This window comes from Nicotiana tomentosiformis, chromosome 10 (genome assembly GCF_000390325.3).
Source record: "Nicotiana tomentosiformis chromosome 10, ASM39032v3, whole genome shotgun sequence".
Taxonomy (NCBI): Eukaryota; Viridiplantae; Streptophyta; class Magnoliopsida; order Solanales; family Solanaceae; genus Nicotiana; species Nicotiana tomentosiformis.
The window spans coordinates 56,784,374-56,809,421 of record NC_090821.1 but is presented as its reverse complement, the minus strand read 5'-3'; the positions used below and the strand labels follow the sequence as shown (position 1 = coordinate 56,809,421).

At 35.7% G+C, this 25,048-nt stretch overlaps 1 pseudogene; it reads right to left on the bottom strand.

The window, feature by feature from the left end:
- Positions 1–200: 200 nt before the first annotated feature.
- LOC138900583 (AAA-ATPase At3g28580-like) lies at positions 201–2,137 on the bottom strand (annotated as a pseudogene).
- Positions 2,138–25,048: the final 22,911 nt, after the last annotated feature.

Here is a 25,048-nt window from a genome sequence, read left to right as displayed (position 1 = left end):
AGTAGTTAGTGTACTAAATTAGTGTAGTAATGTAGATTTTAGCTTTGTTATACTTGCACCATAGTTAAGTTACGGTTATGTTAGACTATTTGAATTGTATGGCATAGGGATGTCTTGAGTACCTATAGCCTTGTGATGACACATTGGTGCATGTTGAATCAATATTATGATTCGATACATAGCCTTCGACTTTAAGTGTTAGCCAATTGTACAAAACATAAAGCTCAAACACCTCAACATTTTATTTGTATCTTCTAATTAATCAAACATTTCCAGAATCAATCTTTGCTAACATCACCATTTTTCTTAGTACCATTACTCTCTGACTTCTCATTCTTGTTTACACCATCAGTATCCTAGGCTTCTTCAGCATCAGCTGCTAATTCTTTCTTTTTCTCCTCTTTCTCTTCCTTCTCCTTCTTGGCCTTAGCTCTCTCTTCTTCTTCTTCCTTGGCCTTCAATTTTGCTTCCTCCTTTGCAATTTCAAGAACTTTAATCAATCTCTTCAAGCAAGTGTCTGCATTTTCCTTTGAAGACTTAGGCATCAAATTCTCAGCAATATCAGCAGGAGTCATATTAGTTTCCCCCAACAAACGACGAATCTCAGGAAAATGATCATGGGATTCGACGTCTAGATAATTACGTGCAAGCACCTTGAACGACTCAAAGCAACAGTAAGATAACACAATATGTTTATCCATTCTACCCCTCCGAATTAGAGCAGGATCAAGCTTTTCCACATAGTTAGTAGTGAAAACAATAAGCCTTTCACCACCAATAGCTGACCATAAACCATCAATGAAGTTCAAAAGCCCAGATAAAGTTACCTCACTTTTCTCTTTCGCCTCTCCTTTTTTCATCTTTTCCACAATGGCATCTTTCTCATCTTTTTCTTTATCTTCCTCGTCTTTCTTCTTCTTCTTCTCCTCCCTTTGACCGGTAAGGTCAAGGGAACAATCAATGTCTTCTATTACAATAATAGACTTACTTGTAGTGTCTATCAATAACCTTCTTAACTCGGTATTGTCCTTAACCGCTGTCAGTTCAAGATCATAGATATCATATTCCAAGAAATTAGCCATAGCCGCAATCATGCTGGACTTACCTGTTGGGATCGAAAATAACATAGCATCAAGCGGAAGCTAATAAAACAAACAGTAAATCACATGACAAAGAGAATTATACTAAAATGACATAATATACTATAATATAGTTACGCCAATTAACCTACATCAATCTACTATAAAAGAAAAAGAAAAAAACTTTGAGAGAGAATAAAAGAAACTCTCTAAAAGACTACATTGTGGATATTGTTATTCTTGTGAGAAGAAGCAGAGATCCTCAATTTATAGATGAGCAAGACTTTTTCGCCAAGAAAAGAATAAAGCATATGAAAGAAATTTATTCCTTTTATAAGTCTTTTTTCATTCTTTCAAGAAAGAAATTTCTAATAGATTAAAGATTCAGAACAAAATCCTAATATTACCTGTCCCCGGAGGACCATAAAGAAGATAACCACGCTTTCACGCCTTGCCAATCTTGGCATAATAATCTTTTGATTTGCTAAATGTTTGGAGATCATCCATAATCTCTTGTTTCTTGTTTGGATCCATAGCCAAAGTATCAAAAGTTGATGGATGCTCAAACACTACTTGGCTCCATATCCTCCAACCCCTATATCTATAACCACCTGACTCCCCCTTATTGTTTGTGTACAACTTCCTCTGCCTTTCTCTAACAGCAATCGCCTTCCCTTCGTCCAACACATATTTCAAGTATGAATTTGTGATAAGCTCGCGATTCTTTCTGTGAAATTTGAGCTTGAAATACCTCTTGTCATCCTCCTTCCACAAAGAAATTGTCTGTTTGTTGGCTAATTGTTGGCTCGAAATCCACCAAACTTTCTCGCCTTTATATTCATCGGTTATCTCCTCGTGATCATCCATTGTTAGGACAAGAGATTGACCATCTTTCACTACGTTGGCTTTGAGACGCTTAGCTTGTGTGCAGGAGTTCTTACTCAGGTATCTTTCGATTGCAACATAAGCTTTGCTCCGCTCGAACCAGCCATCAGTATCATACTCATGAAAAATAATGTGCATATAAGGGTAGAAATAGCCCACGAGTTTATCAGTGTACCTCCTAATATATATATATATATATATATGCAAAGAAACTCACGGGGGCTTAACAATATTTGTGGTCTAAAGCCAAAGTTTAATTGGAGGCCTTCAACTTAAACAAAAACTTTTAATTTTTATTTGAAGTCTATTTTTTAGTTTTTTGAGATGCAAAGTTATTAATAATTTTTTTTATAATCGATTTCTTCTAATAATACTCTCTCGAATGATAATATAGCTAATCTTTTTAATCTTTCTTGAGACATTGTTGATCTTAGGCAATATTTTATTACCTTTCGGTGAGGCAACTGTTACATAAACAGTTAATATTATTCTATAAGCAATATAAGCATTTGAGGAAGAATCAAGTTTTATTATCTAATTGAATATAAATCAATTAGAGTATTATCTTCAACTTGACTCGATTTTTAACCACAAAATTTAATCTTTCTTGAGACATTGTTGATCCGTTAACCATCCGAAACTCAACCGAGCCCCTCGGGACCCCGTCCTAACATACCAACAAGTTCCATAACATAACACAGACCTACTTCAAGCCTCAAATCATATCAAACAACATCAAAACGACGAATCGCACCTCAAATCAAAATCTATGAACTTTGAACTTTCAATTTCTATATTTTGTGCCGAAACACATCAAATCAATCCGGAATGACTTCAAAGTTCGCACACAAGTCATAAATGACATAACGGAGCTATTCAAATTTCCAAAATCAGATTTCGATCATGATATCAAAAAGTCAACCCCCGGTCAAACTTCCCAAAAATAATTTCCGGATACGCTCCTAAGTCCAAAATCACCATGCGAAACTATTGGAATTATCAGAATTCAAATCCGAGGTCTTTTACACATAAGTCCACATCCGGTCAACTTTTCTAACTTAAATTTTCAATTATGAGACTAAGTATCTCATTTCAATCCAAATTCCTCCTGGATTCGAACCAACTAACCGGGTACGTCTTACAACGATTGTGAAGCATAAATTAAGCAGTAAATGGGGGAACGGGGCTGTAATAATTGAAGCGTCCGATCGGATCGTTACAATAGTACTCAATATTTTCTGCTAAATAGTAATTTAAATTTCCATACAAAAAGAATATATAAGCCTACTATTTCTAAAAATGGAGCCCTCAAATTTGGGAGCTTCCATCACGTTGAACCGCCCCAGAAGAAACTGCTGAGTAAATGCCACGGTGGGACTAGTGTTTTACCAGTTAATCTTGAAATACTCTAGTAGTACAAAATTTCTTGTCCTGATCAGGAGACTTATTCATTTATAGTCAAGTTCCTTGAGAAAATTAAATTAAGATTAAGACCCAGAGCTGGATCCACTTATATACGAATGCATATGAACATTTTGTCTTTTTCCAAGGGGATCATATATCATCTTAATTAAGATGTCATTGTGCTTACGTTTGGTAGATTGAACAATGATCATATTGCTAATAAAATAGTAGTTTTTATTTTAACTATCTGGTATTCGATGTTCCAAATGCACAATATTGAAAAGACCAAAGAGGGGTCACAAAAGTTAGATAATTAACGTACCATAAAGTTCAATCTTTTATAAGAAAAATCAAGATGGATGTCTACTCTTCTTTCATGATTTTCTCAAATGCTTAATGATATATTCAATGACATATTTCTATACTTAATGACATATTCAATGACATATTTTTCTTCACTTTTCATGTCTATATAAAGGCCTTGTAATAGATAGAAAAATACATTAATTGAAGAAGAAATAAGAATCCATCTTCCTCTCTTTCTCTCTATATCTCTTAGCTTGTTTTTTCTTGTTCTATATTGTTACTTTGAGTAACATTTATAATACATTATCAGCACGAATTAGCTTCTACTCAAGTCCGATCCGGCATACACTAGCTACCACCACTCTGTTTTCTGGTATGTTTCTTTTAAAGTTGTTATATCATTGTTATTACGTCTAGAGAATTTTTTTTTTCCCAAGGTTGATTGCTAATCTGCATATATACCAGTTAATTTAGATTGTAAGATCATTATAAAATTGTTATTAAGATATTATAAGAAAATATAGAATACGTATATTAAATCATTTCGTAACAAGACTTTGCCATAATTACAGCTGAGCGTTTACCTCTATTTTTGTTTATTTTTCTCTTAATTCAATTAAGAATTTGTCGCAGAAATTTTTGGTTAATTTTATTGATTAAAACATTTGGTGAATTCTGTTTATATAAATATGAATACCATATTACATGACTTTTTTTTCTTGTTTCATAATTACAAAAATTGCTTCTAATTTATCTATTTTTTTTAATGATAGTTTTTATTATGTCGAATTTATCAAAGCTTAAATTTGTGGCACTTGACATCTCCGAAAAGAATTATTTATTATGGGTCCTTGATGTTGAAATTCACCTTGCTGTAAATGTTCTTGAAAATACTATTATACAAGGAAATGAAATATCAGGCCAGGATAAAGCAAAGGCTATGATTTTCCTTCGTCATCTTCTCGATGAAGGGTTAAAGACCGAATACTTAACCCTAAAGGATCCATTTGAATTATGGAGCAGGTTGAAGGACCGATATGACCATCTTAAAGCAACGATATTGCCAAGAACTCGATATGAATGGATTCACTTATGGTTACAAGATTTTAAAACCATAAGTGAGTATAATTCTGTTGTATTCAGGATAACTTCCCAACCTAAATTATGTGAAAAAATTATGAAAGACGAGGATTTACTGAAAAAGACTCTTTCTAGTTTTCATGCATCAAATATGGTATTGCAGCAATAATACGGTGAAAAAGGTTTAAAGAAATATTCTGAATTAATCTCATGCCTCCTAGTGGCTGAGCAACATAATACCCTTTTAATGAAAAATCATGAAACTCATCCCACTGGATCTGTACCATTTTTCGATGTGAATATGGTAGTAGCTACTCAAAAGTCTGAAAGAAGATAAAATCATTATCGTGGTCGTGGCCATGGCCATAGTCATGGACGTGGACAAGGACATGGAAGGGGACAAAATAATTACCGTCATCATGGCGAAAATAAACAAGAGAACAATAAGGATCCTCAAAATAATCCTTTGAAATGCAGAGTTAATATTTTCCACGGGTGTGGTATGAAAGGTCATTGGGCACGTGTTTGTCGTACACCTGACCATTTTGTCAAACTTTAGCAAGCATCTTATAAAAGAAATGATAACAATGTGTAGGCATACTTGACTTTTCAAAATGATGATGATAAAGCAGGCCCCTCAAATAATTATGATGATGCTGAGGCAAATCTTGCATATAAAGATGATGATTTTGGAGGCCTTGCAAATATTACTCATTTAGAAGCTGGAAAATTCTGTGAGAATATTGACTAAGGAATTGATTATCTTACTGGGGAATAAAGCTTTAAGAAAAGTTATTATTTTCATATTATGTCTTTATGTAGTTTGTTCTTCTTAAGTATACTTTCCTAAAGCATCATATATGCTAGTTTCTATATTCCTCGTGTAATTTCTAATGTTTCTTTTATTTATAGTATTTTGTATTTCTTATGATGTACTTTTTTGTTTATTTATGAAGAATATGAAAATTTCCCAGTCTTTAGTTAGATCCAAGATCAATAAAAATGGTATATATCTTTTGGATAGTGCTACAACACACAATTTTAAGAGATACATGATATTTCTCTTATTTGGTGATGAAAGAAGCAAATGTTAATACAATATCTGGTAGTACATGGTTTATTGAAGGCTCAGGAAGAGCAAATTTATTACTACCCGGAGAAACAAATTTGGTTATTAATGAAGCATTATATTGTCGTAAGTCTCAAAGAAACTTACTAAGTTTCAAAGATATTCGCCAAAATGGATGTCACATTGAGACTACAAATAATGAAAAAATTGAATATCTTTATATTACTACAATAAAGTCGGGTAAGAAATATGTGCTTGGAATGTTACCTGCTCTTTCCTCCGGCTTATATTACACAAGTATTAGCAGGATTGAAACGCATGCCATAGTAAATAAAAAGTTTACTAATAAAGATAATTTTATTATTTGGCATGACCAGTTAGGTTATCCTAGTTCTACTATGATGCGTAAAATAATTGAGAATTTACATGGACATTCAATGAAGAATCAAAAGATTCTTCAATTTAAGAAATTCTCTTGTGTTGTATGTTCTCAAGGTAAATTAATTATTAGACCATCAACTATTAAAGTTAGGATGGAATCCCCTACATTTTTAGAACGTATACATGGTGATATATGTGGGCCCATTTACCCTCCATGTGGACCATTTAGATATTATATGATTTTGGTAGATACATCTACAAGATGGTCACATATGTGCTTATTATCAACTCGGAATATGGCATTTGCGAGATTGTTGGCTCAAATAATAAATCTAAGAGCACAATTTCCAGATTATATAATTAAGACAATTCGTCTTGATAATGCTGGTGAGTTTATATCTCAGGCCTTTACTGATTATTGTATATCAGCATGGATAACAATTGAGCATCTGCTTGCTCATGTTCATACACAAAATGGTCTAGCAGAATCACTAATCAAACGCCTCCAATTAATTATTAGACCAATGCTTATGAGAACAAAACTCCCCATTTCAGTATGGGGTCATGCTATTTTGCATGCAACATCACTTGTACGGATAAGGCCCACAAGTAATTATCATAAAGTCTCCCCATTGCAATTGTCTTTTGGTCAGGAGCCAAATATTTCCCATCTTAGAATCTTTGTGTCACGACCCAATTTCTCCTCTGTATGACGTCGTGACGGCACCTAGTCTCTACTACTAGGTAAGCCTAACATTTGTAGAATAATGAAATGAAAACATAAATTTATACATCTTATATAGAGTTCTATAATATATATATATATATATATATATATATATATAGAGAGAGAGAGAGAGAGAGAGAGAGAGAGAGAGTTCTATAATGTATATATAGTATAGTGTATATATATATATATATATATATATATATATATATATATATATATATATATATATAAAAGCTATATTCGATAAGCTATATATATACGTCTTATATAGTATAGTATATATACTAAGTTTATAGTATTAAGATGTATAGTATAGTATAGTATAGTATATATATATAAAAGCTATATTCGATATTAAATATTGAATATTAAAATTTAGGATGTTAAATCAATTAAATATTATGTACATAAATGTATATATATATCAATTAAGTATTAAATATTATTTATTTAAAATCTATTTATATAAAGGTTGACAAAAATCGACCGACAAATGTCGGTAATATTATTAAATTTATATTTTAATTATTTTAAAATTATTTTTCCGACTGAACTCGGTCGGAAATATTTAATTATAACTTATTCTGATTGATAAATTAAATACATATAATTTTTGTTATATTAAAAATCAATTGCCTTGGGCGGGAAGCATAATTTTAAATATTCCAACCGAAATCAGTCAGAAATTTTGAAAATATTTAATAAAAAATTATTTGTGTAGATTATATACAAGTATGACCAGGTTTTGGCCAAATATTGACCAAGTTCCAATCGAAATCGGTCAGAATTTTTATTTTTTTGCCGTGGGACCACTATTTTCGTTGTGAGAAATATTTTCTTTGACTTTTGCGACCAATTTACTTAATTTCGGACCGATTTCGGTCGTATTTTTTTCGACCGACTTCGGTCGGTATTCTTTGGATGAATTTTGCCAGTTTTCTAGTAGTGAAACTTTTAATTTTTATTTGAAGTCTATTTTTAGTTTTTTGAGATGCAAAGTTGTTAAAAATATTTTTATAATCGATTTCTTCTAATAATACTCTCTCTAATGATAATATAGCTAATCTTTTTAATCTTTCTTGAGACATTATTGATTTTAGGCAAGATTTTATTACCTTTCGGTGAGGCAACTGTTACATAAACAGTTAATATTATTCTATAAGCAATATAAGCATTTGAGGAAGAATCAAGTTTTATTATCTAATTGAATATAAATCAATTAGAGTATTATCTTCAACTTGACTCGATTTTTAACCACAAAATTTAATCTTTCTTGAGACATTGTTGATCCGTTAACCATCCGAAACTCAACCGAGCCCCTCGGGACCCCGTCCTAACATACCAACAAGTTCCATAACATAACACAGACCTACTCCAAGCCTCAAATCATATCAAACAACATCAAAACGACGAATCGCACCTCAAATCAAAATCTATAAACTTTGAACTTTCAATTTCTATATTTTGTGCCGAAACATATCAAATCAATCCGGAATGACTTCAAAGTTCGCACACAAGTCATAAATGACATAACGGAGCTATTCAAATTTCCAAAATCAGATTTCGATCATGATATCAAAAAGTCAACCCCCGGTCAAACTTCCCAAAAATAATTTCCGGATACGCTCCTAAGTCCAAAATCACCATGCGAAACTATTGGAATTATCAGAATTCAAATCCGAGGTCTTTTACACATAAGTCCACATCCGGTCAATTTTTCTAACTTAAATTTTCAATTATGAGACTAAGTGTCTCATTTCAATCCAAATTCCTCCCGGATTCGAACCAACTAACCGGGCACGTCTTACAACGATTGTGAAGCATAAATTAAGCAGTAAATGGGGGAACGAGGCTGTAATAATTGAAGCGTCCGATCGGATCGTTACAATAGTACTCAATATTTTCTGCTAAATAGTAATTTAAATTTCCATACAAAAAGAATATATAAGCCTACTATTTCTAAAAATGGAGCCCTCAAATTTGGGAGCTTCCATCACGTTGAACCGCCCCAGAAGAAACTGCTGAGTAAATGCCACGGTGGGACTAGTGTTTTACCGGTCAATCTTGAAATACTATAGTTGTACAAAGTTTCTTGTCCTGATCAGGAGACTTATTCATTCATAGTCAAGTTCCTTGACAAAATTAAATTAAGATTAAGACCCAGAGCTGGATCCACTTATATACGAATGCATATGAACATTTTGTCTTTTTCCAAGGGGATCACATATATCATCTTAATTAAGATGTCATTGTGCTTACGTATGGTAGATTGAACAATGATCATATTTCTAATAAAATAGTAGTTTTTATTTTAACTATCTGGTATTCGATGTTCCAAATTCACAATATTGAAAAGACCAAAGAGGGATCACAAAAGTTAGATAATTAACGTACCATAAAGTTAAATCTGTTATAAGAAAAATCAAATTATGGTGGATGCCTACTCTTCCTCCATGATTTTCTCAAATGCTTAATGATATATTCAATGACATATTTCTATCCTTAATGACATATTCAATGACATATTTTTCTTCACTTTTCATGCTTATATAAAGGCCTTGTAATAGATAGGAAATGTAATGACTCAACCGGTCATTTTTACAATTAGAACCCCGTTCCGTAAAATAAAACTCCATGTATGTGCTTTTATTGATTCGGGATTTGGAAGTGTTTGGGTTGAAATCGGAACACTTGGTTCTTTAAGTTAGCCTTGAAAGGGAAAGTTTGACTTCGGTCAACAATTTGAGAAAACGACCCCGGAATCGGGATTTAACGGTTCCAATAGGTTCGTATGATGATTTTGGAATTTGGGCGTATGTTCGAATCAGATTTTTGATAACCCGAGAGCGTTTTGGCGCTTAATGGTGAAAATTAACTATTTGAAAGGTTTAAAATTCTTTAAATTTAGTTTGGAGTAGATTTTTGAGAAATCTAAGTCCGTTTGGAATTTCGAGTTTGGGAATAGTTTCGTATTAAGATTTAAGACTTGCACGCAAATCTTCGTAGCATTCCGAGTAGTTTAAGTATGTTTCGGCGCATTGGAAGTAAATTGAAGAACTTGAAGTTCTTAAGTTTGAATCAATTTGGTTTAGGGTATGATTCTTAGATTTGATGTTGTTTTACACGTTCCGAGAGATCGAGCGAGTCTGTTTTATGATTTCAAACCTGTTGGTATGTTCGGGCGGGGCCCCCGAGTGTTAACCGGATGAAGCTCGGACCAATTTTGGAAATATTGAGCAAAGACTGAAGCTCCCAGCTACTGTCATAATCGCACCTGCGCTTGGATAGCCGCAGGTGCGAGCCACCAATCGAAGGTGCGAAGGAGAGGAGGCTGCCCAGCCATCGCAGATGCGAAGCAATTTGGCGCACCTGCGAACGCATAGGTGCGAAGGCCTTGTGCGCAGAAGCGGAGGGATGCGCAGGTGCGAAGGAATGGGCGCACCTACGCTTGCGAGGCTTTTCCGCAGGTGCGAATACCTTCCGCAAGTGCGAAAAAATTCTCTGGGCAGAACCTTAAAATGGACAAAGCTCAGTCCATTTTTGTTTATTTTTCTTCCATGGTTGGGCGATTTCAGAGCTCTTTGTTAGAAGATTTTTACTAACAACTTGGAGGTAATTCTACACACCTTGAGTTAAATACATAGATTATGGGTAGATTATAACTAGTAAATCTTAGAAATCAAAGGTTTAGATGAAAAAACTAGATTTATTGAGATTATGGGTAACGTTTTCATCCTCAAATATCCAGAATCCGGGCATGTGGGCCCGGGGTGAATTTTAAAAATTTTACTATTTTGGTTAGGGTAATTTATTTAATAGATTAAATTCGAATTATTGAATACGTATTAATTATTTTGTATAACATTTGGATAGTTTCGGATTTTTCGGTGTCGAATCAAGAATTTAGTGCGACGTGGTAATAGGAAAGTGGACTTTAAGACAAGGTAAGTCTCTTGTCTAATCTTATGAGGAAAAAATTACCCCATAGGTAATTAAAGTAATAATTGTTGCTAATTGTGGGGGCTACGTATGCACGAGATGACGAGAGTCCGTGCGTAGCTACTATTAATGTTAAAGTCCGGGTAGCTTAGGACTCACTGCATGAATTATTTGTGCAAATTGTATTCTTTGTTTAATTGATATTATTTGATATATATATATATATATATATATATATATACACACACACACACACACACACACACACACACACACACACACACATCTCATGAGCTAACTTTTGGGGTTGAGTTAGGCCCAAGGTCTATTTTCTTTATTATTGTGTGATCAAGTATCCAACGTGGCAGCTAACTTATGGGGTTGAGTTAGGCCCAAGGTCTATTTTCTTTATTATTGTGTGATCAAGTATCCAACGTGGAAGCTCTATTGTTAGATGTTAGTTTTAAGTGTGTCAGCTCATAAGTTAATAGTTAGTTAATTAGTTAGTTAGTGGTTTGTACAGTATAAATACAATGTAACCAACTGAGAATGAAATGAGAATCATTTCACAAAATATCTGCTTCTTCTTTGTTTCTCTGCTCCAGAAGCTTTCGCCGTTGGAGAATCATATAGCTCCTCTAAATCTTCTCAGTGAAGGTACAGATTTTAGCATGGTATCAGAGCGGATACAAACCAGATAGATTTTCAATTGTCAGTTGATTTTTGACATTTTCGAGTTTTCAATTCTCTCTATTTTTGAATAAGAGATTCATTCACGGAGGAATCAACAATTCCGTATACACACCTACTATATCTTGGTCCATCAGACACTTCAGACGTCGTTTTAATTCCTGTGAAGCTCACACAGTGTGAGGTTATGAAGTAGAATAATGAAAGTTTCCCTGTTAGAGAAGCGGAAAGGTTTTGTGAATAGTACATGCAAGAAGAAATCATATAAAGCAGAGTTACAGGACCAATGGGAGACTTGCAATGTAATTGTTCTCTCATAGCTTATAAACACAATATCTACAGAACTCTTTTGTGAAAATGTAATGACCCGATCGGTCATTTTGAGCATTTGCATTCTGTTTAGTTGTTTGAAGTGTTGAGTAGATTCATATGACATATTATGACTTATGTGAATCGTTGGGTGGTACGGGATTGATTCGGAAGAAGGATTCTCATGTTAGAAGTTTTGAGTTGGAAGAGTTGACCAAGTTTGACTTTTATTTATTTGACCCGGACCGGAAGTTTTATGATTTCGTTAGGCCCATATGGTGATCTTGCATAATTTCAATCGGGTGCTTCTAGAAGGTTTTGGCGCAATTTGGCGAAAGTTGGCAATTTGGAATTTTGGAATGTTCATAAATTTGACCGGGAGTTGAGTTTGATGATATCGGGTTTAGATTTTTGTTCCGGGAGTTGAAAACGTTTCGTTATGTCATTTGGAACTTGAGTGCAAAATTTGAGGTCATTCCGAGTTACTTTGAAATGGTTCGCCGCGAGTTTTGGAAGTTGAAAGTTTATTTACTTTGATTTGAGGTATGATTCGTGGTTTTGATATTGTTATGCATGATTTGAGACCTCTAGTAAGTCCTTATTAGGTTATGGGACTTGTTTGTATGTTTGAGAGGGGTCCCGAGGGGTTCGAGTGTATTTCAGATTGATTTCGGACCATTTCGAAGTTGCATTAGATTGCTAGTTTACTGGTGTTTCAGATGTGCTTCACGTTCGCGGGAGAGGGGACATGTTCACGATGGGTATTTTTGTCAGTGGAGCTGTTTGCTCAACGCGTTCGCAAAGGAGACATCGCGTTCGCATATAAGGAATTTGGTCGGAGGAGATTCGTGATTCGCGTTAGCGATGGAGCTTACACATTCGCGGAGGGTAGCCTGGTTTGTGCATCACATTCAGGGGAGGGGGGGGGGGGGACTATACCACGAATGCGAAGGGTTATTCAGGAGCTTTGAAGATGTGCTTCGCGAACGCGAGGCTGTTACTGCGTTCCCGAAAGGTATTGCCGGGCCTTGGTTATATTGCGGTTTTGATCATATTTCGTGATTCCATCTTCATTTTTTGGCATTTGGTTATGATTTTAAAAGAGAAATTGAGGGGTTTTGTCTAAACTTTCCTAAAGTGAATTTTTGAGTTATGAATATCGACTCGGAGTCGAAATTGAGTAAAATTAGTATGGTTGGACTCGTAATTGAATTTCGGCATGTGTTGTGAAAAAGGTTTAAGTTATATATACTTAATAGTGTAAATAAAACCCTATTCCACTAGATATTTATTCAATTATTCTTTTAATTCCTTGAACTTTGATGGGCCATTCTGTATGGTGGAATTAATATAGGTTGTATCCGATAAAACATTGATACCAAGATCAATCTCCCTATTAGGTGGTATTTCGGGAAGGTTCTCTGGCAAAACTTCTGGAAACTCATCCACAACTGGCACTGAATGAAGAATCGGTGCTTCAACACCGGTATTAGTAACCTGATTTAAGTGGTAGATACATCACTTGGTAATTATATTTGTCGCCTTAAGGTATGAAATATCCTTTGGCATGACATAACTTCCCTTACATTCGACAATAGGTTTATTCGAAAATTCGAACCTAGCAATTCTGGATCGACAATCTAACTTGGCATAGTATGAGTAGAGCCAATACATTCCCATAATTACATCAAAATCTATCATTCTTAACTCGATGAAGTCGACAACGGTGTTTCGGCTATACATTAACAATACAATTCCTATAAAACTGCATGGCAACTATAGATTCACAACCAGAATAGATATAGAGAACGGCTCACGAACATGTTCCTATCCTATCCTGAATCTCATGGCAACATAAGGGGTGACGTAAGACAATGTGGAGCCCGAATATATGAGAGCATACACATGAAGAGAGTGAATAGTTAGTATACATGTGATGATGTCTAGAGATGCCGCTGAACTTTGATGACTCGTCATTGCATAGAAAAGCTCAGGTCCTTCTGAACCCTGTGCAACACCTCTAGTTGCGCCCCGCCCAACAGGCGTCTGAGTGCCACGAACTGGGAGAGGTACCGCGAAATGAATGCCCCCAACCTCTGATTTTGTCAAGTTTCTAAAAGTGTTAAACTTAGAGTTCACCATAATTGATTCTTTTCCAACTGAGCTAGTTTTCTTGAGGTATATATTTTGCTGCATGAACTGCTCGGAAGTCAATTACGTCATCCGTTCGGAACCTGGAAATTTTGATCGTCAAACCAATGGGAAGAGAATTAATACCGCCATCACAATTTCAAGATGGTTAAATTGAGACGTCTGCATATTTACAACAAAGCCAATTTCACTTTAAATGTTGCAAAAGAATTACGTGACTACTCAAAATTCAATTATCTGGAAACTCTTTCCTTTCCATGTTTTGATTGTTGGGAGGATGCAGAACTGATGTTGAGAAGACCACCTAATCTTCAGAGGCTCATTTGTGTATTGTCATTGTCTTGGTCTTGTAATGAATTTTTTAACACGACTTGAGACGCTTAATGTTTCTTCTGGAAGTAATGTATCCAACTTTCCACCAAATCTCAGAAAATTCACCATCCAACTTTACTATATATCAGTCGATCACAAATGTAATGAATATATTTCCTTTCGTATGATTTAGATTTATCTTTTTGAATATTTAATCTTCTATATACTTTATTCTTGAATCCAAGCTTGGTTTATATCTTTCCACTCGTGTGATTTTTATTTTCTCTGTATTTGCTTCATGTCATTTATGCTGCTATAAAATAGTTGATGGATCTGTACTCTAGCCATCTTTCATATTCTCTTAATTCATCACATTTTAAACCGTAAAATGTCTAGAGAGTTTTGCTAAGTCCTATAAAAGTACGTATGTTATTGCATTTTACTTCTACTAGTGATATTTGCTTGACATTTAAAAAAATAATCAAAAATTAATCGAACCGTACGGATACCGAAGAAACCGACATGATTGGAACGGTTTCAAATAGTCTAATTTTAATTATACATAATAGAATAACCAAAAAATTAGTATGATACAAATTTTATAATATAACCGGCCAAACTGAAATATTGACACCCCTAGAATTGACGAGAAAATGAAGATGGAATGAGAAGTAACCCTAGTGTCTAAGACAGAGAGAGAAGATATTAGACACATAATGTAAATAAAAGAATGATTCTCATTAACTAAAAATAGAACTGATGGTTCTAGTTATATGTACAGTGTTGGTCTAGTGTAGTAAGTAAACCGGACAAGGGCCACGTCCATAAAATGAAAATAAGGCCCAAATGATAAGAGGCCCAATATGAAAAAGGCCAGCCTACATCTGGGCTTAATAGTTGAACTCTATCACCCCCCTCAAGCTAGAGGGTGAGAACACACCCAGATTGCACATCAATATGTGAAGAGGGACATAACGCACATAGTGACAATCAACCTCAATATGCTTGGTATGCTCGTGGAACACTTGATTTTTAGCAATGTGAAGTGCAGTCTGACTCTCACAAAAAAAAACAGGAATAGGGGAAGTGATCGCCATGCCCATATCAGAAAGTAAACGAACCAACCAGGTTACTTCAGCAACAACCTTTTTGAGAGCTCGATATTCAACCTCTACGGTAGATAAAGAAACAGTCTGCTGCTTCTTAGATTTTTAGGAAATGGGAGAAACCCCAAGAACAATGTAGTACCCCGTGACAGACTTCTTGGATATAGGACAGGCAGCCCAATTTGAATCAGAGTAGGCCTTCAGAGAAATATCAGTGGTGTTGTTGAGCAAAATACCCTCGGCATGATCAGTGAGAAGATATATAAAGAGAAAAATCAGTGGTGTTGTTGAGCAAAATACCCTCGGCAGGATCAGTGAGAAGATATCTAAGGACTTGTAGTGAAACCAACATGTGAGGCACATTAGGAGAGATCAAAACTTGGCTGAGATGTTGTACTGAAAAAGAGATATCTGGCCTTGTATGTTGAAGGAAGTTGAGCTTGCCAATAAGCCTCATATACAAGAAGGGATCAGGAAATGGATCCTCAATATTAGGTGAAAGCTTAGAGCGTGGATCAAGAGGAGTAAGGTCAAGCTTAACATCAAGGCAGTGAAATTCCTGGAGAAGATCCATTGTGTACTTGTGTTGATTGACAATATAACCTTGAGGAACGTTGTTGACCTCAAGACAAAGAAAATACTGTAATAAACCAAGATATTTTATCTTAAATTGTTGGTCCAGAAAATACTTCACGGTAACTATTTTATTAGTGTCATTGCCAGCAAAAAGTATGCCATCTACATAAACAGCCAATAGAACAATGGTGGAAGCAGACACTTTGGTAAACAAAGAAGAATCATTCTTGCTAGGTGAATAACCTCTTGAAATGAGATAGGCAGAAAGCATGGAAAACCGTTGCCTTGAGGCCATAGAGAGATTTCCTCAACCTACAGGCCAAAGGAGGATCATAGGATGTGGTGTTGACAGTGATACCCAAGGGGGTTTTCATGTATACCTCTTTATGAAGATCACCATGTAAAAATGCATTGTTGACATCCAATTGGTGGACAATTCAGTTATGATTGATTGCAATAGTCAGAAGACATTTGATTTTACCATTAGACTGAAAGTTTCATTATAATCTATGCCTTCCTATTGAGACTTGCCCATGATAACAAGCGTGACCTTATACCTTTCAATGGAGCCATCACTCATCTATTTGACTTTATACACCCATTTGCAAGGAATAACCTTCTTGCCAGATGCCAAAGGCACAATATCCCAGGTATGATTGGCATCCAAGGCCTAAAATTCCTTGAGCATAGTATCTTCCCATGCAAGATAAGGTGCAGCCATCTAAAAATGTTGTGGCTCATGTAGAGGAGAAGGTGGTAGAGAATGTTTGGATGGAGCAACATGACTGACAGATGTGCAGATGTAGTCCTTAAAGTAACTAGGAGGATTAGAGACTCTAGTGGATTGTTTGAGAGGAGCTAGATCTGGGCAAGAGGCAAGAGGAATGACAGAGAAAGGAGAAGCTAAAGAAGGATGAGGTACCTCAGGAGGAGGAGGAGAAGGAATTTTGAAATATTTTGTTAGTTATACTTTTTACCCCACTGCTACTGTTGTACTTCATATCTATTTTTGATTTATCATACTGATTTATTGGACCACTAGTAAGTATCGATGTTGAACCCTCGTTACTACTTCTCCGTGGTTAGTCTAGATACTTATTAGGTATGCGTTGATTTACGTACTCATGCTACACTTCTGTACTAAATGTGCAGGATCTAACAGGTTTATTTAGCGGTTATCTTGGTGCGTAGGCACACCTGCTGAGGAGACTTTATGGTGAGCTACATTCCAAGCTACGTATCGTAGCCCACAAAATCTCCACCGTACTATTTACTTTATCATGTCTTATTTACATTCCAGACAGATTATGTATTATTGTTGTACTCCTTAGTAAATGCTCATGCACTTGTGGCACCGGGTTCTGGGGATATTCTAGTTGATGCTTACGGATTCGCATATTATCAGCACCTTTTATTTTTATACAATACTAATTATGTATGTACCCGTGATTTTAAAGGTGAAATTTTCTTACTTAATAAAATTTATGATTTCGAAAGTAAAAAAAATGAACAACTAACATGATATTTCACCGTTGGCTTGCCTAACGACGATGTTGGGTGCCATCACGACCTATAGTGAGTTTTGAGTCATGACACAATTTGTCCTTGAAATTATAATTTTACATTTATGAAAGTTTTCACAAAATTCTCATTTTTTTCTCATTCAATTAACTAATTTAATGATAAAAATAATTATAGAATTGTGAAATATAGTCAATTTCGGATAAATAACACTTACCCAAATCCAACACGTGAAGAACCTCTCTAAAATCGCCTAAACCGATGTTTACAGCTCAAAATATGACTTCATTTCTATGACTGCCTTCCTAGCCATTGAAAGACTGAGCGAGAACGGTAAAGGGCGACCCAGTACAACAAAGTAATAGAAGAGAGTTAGTGCTCATTTAATTGACCTCCTTTTCGAAGTCAATGAATTTCTTTCTTTTACTTTTATTTTATTCAAGTTGCTTTAGTGAATGAAAATGCTCAATAAAACGGGTAGGTCTTACTAGCCCTTACACTCGTCAAACTTATTTACTCATTCTCCACAGATTTTAAGCGAAGTTGGGTCTTCCGGTATGCTTTCCCAAAGGTGTAAAAGATGTTTTTAAGTTTGATCCTTTTTTCAGTGCAACACAGGAAAGCGCCCTCTTTTTGTCATCCCTGCAGCTTTTCAGATTTTGTTCCCACCAGGGAATCACTTCACTCCAGCGCCTCGTTAGTCTTCTTGCATCTTTTCCAGCTTTGAAAATCGACTAAGCATTGCGCCAAGCCTACTTGTGAAGAGAAGAGTCATCGGGCTATTGCAGAGTGAAGGAAGGTGTCTTGTCTTGGCCTAGGCCTACTTGTGTCAACACCCATAAATTTTCAAAAATTTGAATTTTGGATTTTGTGACTGAAAATCCACATTTGATGTTTCAATAGAAAGGTAAGAGAAAGCTTTGAACATTATGAATTTGGAGATAAACTCAGTCGAAATTAAAAAGATGAATCAAACCCAATCAAAAGGGAAGTAGGATTAGGATTTCTTTGACTTTTAATCGAGCATGTTATCCCATTTTGAAATTGGTTTATTCTGCAGCGTTTGACTTTGAATGCCGAAACCTTGAAAGCAAGGAAGGGCCTCTTTCCATCCATAGAATATCTTCCTTATGCTAGCAGATATTTTTTTCAGGGGAGGACTTTCTTGATCGCCTCATTCTTCAACCATGGGTTAAGAGAAAGAAGTGGGCTATTTCTTTGCAAAACTTAAAAATAGGCAAACCCTCGAATTTAAATCTTCATGCTAGAGATTCCGCATTTGCGGACAAAGAAATGCATCTGTGCTCTAGCACCTGCGAGAAAATGCTCGCATCTGCGACAACATCCTACTAGTCCAAACTTCGCATCTGCGCAAGGAAGGTCACACCTATGACACCGCAGAAGCGAGACAAAAACCACAGAAGTGGACAGTCACCATGAGCCACAAACTCACATCTGCGATGGGCATACCACAGATACGGCCACGCCCCTGCGTTCACCAACCCGCAGAAGTGGAACTCCCTCCAAGGCCCAACATCGCAAAAGTGACAAAAAATTTTGCACAAGCAGCTCCGCACCTGCGCTCCAAAAATGCGCAGGTGCGACACACCAGAAACAAACTTGCAAAAACATGGGAACAAATTCGAAACTCGTCTTAAACACACCCGGGCCCCCGGAGACCCTGTTCGAACATACCAACAAATTCCAAAATATAGCGTGGACCTGCTCGAGGCCTCAAATCACATTGAGCAATATCAAGAATACGAATCACACCACAAATCGAACTTAATGAACTTATGAATTCTCAACTTCTTCAACTCGCGCCAAAACATATCAAGTCAATCCGGAATGACGTCAAATTTTGTATGCAAGTTCCAAATGACACAATGGAGATATACCAACTCACGGAATCGAAATCCGAACCCGATATCATCAAATTCAACTCTCGGTCAAACCTCTTAACCCTCTAAGTCTTCAACTTTTCAACTTTCGCCAAAATGCATCAAATCAACATACGAACCTCCAAATTTAAATCCGTACATACGCCTGAGTCCAAACTCACCATACAAAACTATTGGAATCATCAAAATAACATTCCGGAGTCGTCTACACAAAAGGCAAACTCCGGTCAACTCTTACCGGTTAAGCTTCTAAAACAAGAATCCTTCTTCCAAATTGATCCTGAATCATCCGAAAACCGAAACCGGTCACACACACAAGTCATAATACATAATATGAAACTGCCCGAGAACTTAAGCTGCCAAACGGGACGCTAATTCTCAAAACGACCGCCAGGGTCTTTACAGTGCTCAGAGCAGAGGATTGACTTGACTACTGTAGTTGATGTTTTTCTTAGGACTTGTTGTGTTAATAAATTTGTTTGTTCACCTATCAAAATTAAGGAAAATAATTAAAATAGTTTCATTTGTACGATAATGAAGTTCAGCTTTTGTGGATGATCGTATTCTGGTCTACACCTTTTCTTTATGCCTGTTATGCTCTTCGCCTAATTTGAATGCTTTCTTTTATCATGGATTGAGGGTGTATCAATGGTTAAAAGAAAATCATGAAGTCAATTTAAGCCTTCATATTCAGAGGCGGCTCAATAACGCTTGGGCCTAAAGCCAAAATTTAATTGAAGGCTCTTAAATAATAATTTATAGATATTTTTATTTAGAATCTATTTTTTTTAAACTTTTTATGATAAAGAGTTGTTAGTTAGTTTTCTATAATCGATTTCTTCGAATATATATATATATATATATATATATATATATATATATATATATATATATATATATATATATATTTACATATAATCCATTTAATCTTCTTCTTCTTCTTGGATTTATATTATCATCTAGCTCAACTAGGTTAGTCATGACTTGTTCATCTAAAAAACACTCCCCTGTATTTTTTAATTTAGTTTTTCTATTATTATGAAAAATTTATCAAGAGCTCTTTTTTGAGATTGTATCAAATTTTTTAATTCTTCTTTTTTTTTTTTATGACAAGATTTATATTTTCTAATTGACATATTTTAATTCTAATAAATATCTAAAACATATACCTATGAAGTGAAATAACAAATATAAGATAAAAAGATACTAGAAAATTAGAATGAAAGAACCCGATTCAAGAAGTTTGAAAACTTAATTTCAAATTTGACATTGCTGCTTCAAATATTCTCCGCATGCTTTAAACGTGAGAAAGAATACAAAATGAGATACAATATATTGTATCGAAAGTAAACATTAACTATGTTTTTGCAGAAGCAATAGAAATTATCAGAAGTTTTGAACAACTAATAGTTGGTCTTAGAAAAAGTAAGAAAGGATATAAGACAAAGTATGTAAATTGATCGAAAATGTGAAATGAAAGATTGTGGCTCTTGCATAAACTAAGAAAGAGAGTGTAAAGTTTTAATATGTTTCTTACTAAAAAAAGTAAAAAATTAAATAATATATAATTTTCCTTATCAAATCCATTTCTCATTAGTGTTTTGTTGATTTATAAAGTTATTCGTATTTTCCTATTTTTTAAGTTAAACATTCACTTATTCACAAAGCTAAAATTTTGGCTTTCCTTTGTATGAAAATTTTAATTTTCTTTTGAGTAGTACTCAATATTTTTCCACGAAAAGAAAATATAAGCCTATATTTCTAGAAAATGAGGCCCCCAAATTTGAGAGCCTAAAGCAACAACTTTAGTTGCTTCATGGTTATGCCGGCACTGTTCGTATTTTTACAAGATCGCCGTTTACTGTTATGTTTTGGAGCCAGATGTATAATGAATGAGTTGACTAGTGGTTTCTGTATTCGGATGATTTTAATATTTTCATTTATCATGGATTGAGGGTGTATCAATGGTTAAAAGATAAAATGTAAGAGCATGGTGTTTCACCCGCCAATGTCAAGCTAGTTAATTACACGATTTCCGAGTAAATTCTTCTTCTACTAGTACTGCTACTACTATTAAAGACGGAGTAATACAAAGGTATGATTTTTTTTTTCATCTGTCTAAGTCGTTATAGACAGGTAGCACTGATGGAACGGGCAAGCTGGCCCGGACTGATTATGACTTGGTTAAAAATTGGGATTCCTATTCTAAAGAGCACGACATGATTCATGCATGTTAGTTAAGCATTTTCCAGGAAACTGCGTGCATGCATGCGTTACTAAACTGCTGTAAAGAAACTGTGTGGCATACCCCTTATTTTGTTGTTATTAGAGATCATTAGCATTTTAATATATTAAAAGTGATAATATTAAATTGTGTGACCTTTTCATATATCTTAGTAGCTATAAAATTTCATGACCTTTCATAATTTCTGATTTTCTTCCAAATACTATCCAATGATCTTTTCCTGATCCATCCATTTACTATCCCATATTAACTTATTATTCACCAATCCATGATCTCATGTTGTTTAACTTTACTACTCTAATACCTTCTTATTTATTCGATAGATGAAACCTACACCTATAAATACAAAATTTTCTTCTTCTTTTTTGTTAGTGGATGGAAAATGTGGTAGTGTGTATCAAAAGTGAGGTGTAAATTGAGTTTTGAGAAATAGAAAAGGTCTAAGCCTACAACTTGTTCACCAAAAAATGGATACTATTATTTGTTGAAGGAATTTGTTTTTGTGTGTGATGGTGCTTTGGACTCAATATAATTGGTCTAGAGTTTATTTGAGTAATTTGTATCTTGAAAAGGACAAGTCAGAAATTAATACTCGATCACTGAAGATTCTACTGCAATGCACTTGAATCACCTTAAAAAGATTTTCGCACCGACCAGCATGACAATATGAATAACTTTTATGGATGTTTAACCGTAAAATGATACCGTTGAATTTGTACATGGTTTATAGACAAGCGAATTGATTTGATCTAAAAATAATAAATAAATTAAATAAAAATATAAAACTTAACGTTGAAATCGAGATAAGACAGCAGATAGCTTAGTTCCGGGAGTAGAGCTTCTGTAGGAATTAATAATAATTCCAATAGACAAGAAATAAAGTGTTATTGAGCTTAGAATAATATGTAGCATACGTTTGTCAGAAAATTACTCCCTCTAATGGTTGTAGAAGCCACTATTTATAGTTTCACCTAGGGAACAAGGTCCTAGGATCAAGCCCCTCTTAAATGACAAGTGTGGGGGCTATTGAAGAATGTGTAACGACGGGCTATGAATGTCATATTCTCTATAACGGACTATGTACTTAATACTGCAGAATATTATTCATTGAATGCTATCGGGTGGCAGGCATTCATTTGTTTTCATGAGCAATATTCCCTTTCGGGGGCTTTCCGGTGCCAACCGAAATTACTGCCCCCGGTCTTGATTTTGACTTGTCTCGTTTTTCATCTGTCTCTAGTTCCACGTGTTACTATATTATACGAGTATTTAATATGAACTAATTTTACCATATACATATAGCCCCCTGCTTTCCGATGGCACATCTTTGTGTCATCGAGAAGTTGGTGAAGATACCTTTCTTGGCGGAAAATTTTCTGATCCCCTCTGAAAAATTTCTGACGCTTGATTAGACGCACGTCTTTCCGCATTTAATGTCCGAAACACGTGTCACTCCACGATTCAACAATACTTTCTCCGGTTCTTGAGGTAATCATGGCCACGATTTTAGCCGCCTATTCCTTTACTTATACGCCTCATTCTCCTTCATTTATACTTCATAATTTATCGAACTCTCTTAACTTTTCTTACTAAAATCTCTCTTGTTTTCATATTTCTTTAACCTTCTTCTTCAAAGAAATTCTCACTTGCTTCTGCTAACCATGGCATCCACTTCCAAGAACTCTAGCTCTTCAAAGAACAAGGAAAGTACTGACAATACTGCTCCTCCTACGGTGAGTACCATTATCCCCAGAAGGCTTAATACAGCCAAGGCTTAACATAGGTTGTTTGTGTATACCCCTCTTCCATCCGTCCTTCTAGCATTCTTTATGTAAAGAAAGACTGTGGTTGCCAAGACTTGAACATCATCGCTCCCGATCTGGTGGAGTGGGTAACCTTCCCTAGGAAAGGTTTTACGTATGTTTACATGTATTCCTTCACCTTGGCCCCATTTCCATTGAGCGAGAGACTTGACCGAGTAATCTTGGAATTTTGCTTTCACTATCAAGTCTACTTGGAATGGGAGAGCCCTTCTATATGGTGGAAGGTAGCTTGTCTTCGGCGGTTATGTCAGGGGATAGGAGAAGAGCTCTCCCTGGCTCGAATGATGAACTTTTATTCCCCCAAGATTTTCCGTGTGGGAATGATAAACTTTAGCAAACTTGGTCACAATGCTTTGCTCACTAGCATGGATGACGACAATGACACATATGGATTGAGCAGTTCGTTGTAGTTTTCACCAAGGATATCATCTCCACAACAAATCCATCCTTTCCTGAGTATTGGACTCGTACACGTAAGTTCAACGTCTATCTTTTATCTTATTAAAGAATGTTTCATGTTGTTATTGATCTTTCTTTTTTCATTATTTTAACAACTCAGTGGACACCACCAAGGGTTGAAGGCTTAGACCAGTGGGTCCAGAAGATTTTGGATATTACTACACCTGAGACCCGCTGGTAGAAAGAACTGGACCTCAAATACAGGTGGAAGGCCAAATATTAAGGTAAGTTGATTCCAAACTAATCTGGTTTTTACCTTGCGTATAAGAAAACTAACTAACTTCTCTTTTTGTTTAATCCAGGTCTTCTGCGGGGTTCTATTAACGTCTCCGAGGAGAATGTTTTGACTGATCCCACAGATGCAGTGAGGTTGCTGCAAGAGGCCTTCGTGCGAACGGGTGTCACCGGACCTGCTTCCGGTGCAGGTGCTTCCTCTCGGAGTCCCCGACTGGAGAACAAGCAACCAAAAAGGCAATGTTCCTCTACGACCAAGGGTAAAAATAAAGGGTTGAAGAATGCCGTGCTCGAGCCAGCCACCGCTAGTATGGTGATTGATTATGATAAGGGAGCTAGTGATGAAGGGGCTTCCCTACAAAGGAGACAACAACCTTCATCAGCTTAACAGAATGCTCAGTCTGAAGAGTTAATAACATCAACCGATGACGATGTCCAAGTGCTCTGGGAGAGTGTGATATAGTGAAAGATGCTAATTATCGCTTTCGATCCCCAGTCATTGATCCCGGTACTATGAGGCTGCGTACCGAGCCCCTTCCGTCTTCAGTTTATGAGCAACCAATATCTAGCACTGCTTTTGATGCATCTGCTTCTTAACCCACAATGTCATCAGCTTCATCTCATTTTTTGCCAACCATGCCTTCGCCACTAGCAACGACTACATCATCCCCACCCGCCATAGACATCCGAGAGGAGGATGTCCCTCCTTCCCAGTCCCCAGTCCATGGGAATTTGGGGAATAACTATTTGCCCCCCTCCACAGATCCTCGGAGGATGAGGAGCGTCTCCCTCTCTCTATGTACCAAGTTCCATCTTTTGTCCCGGCAGGTGGAACTCGCCAATTACCT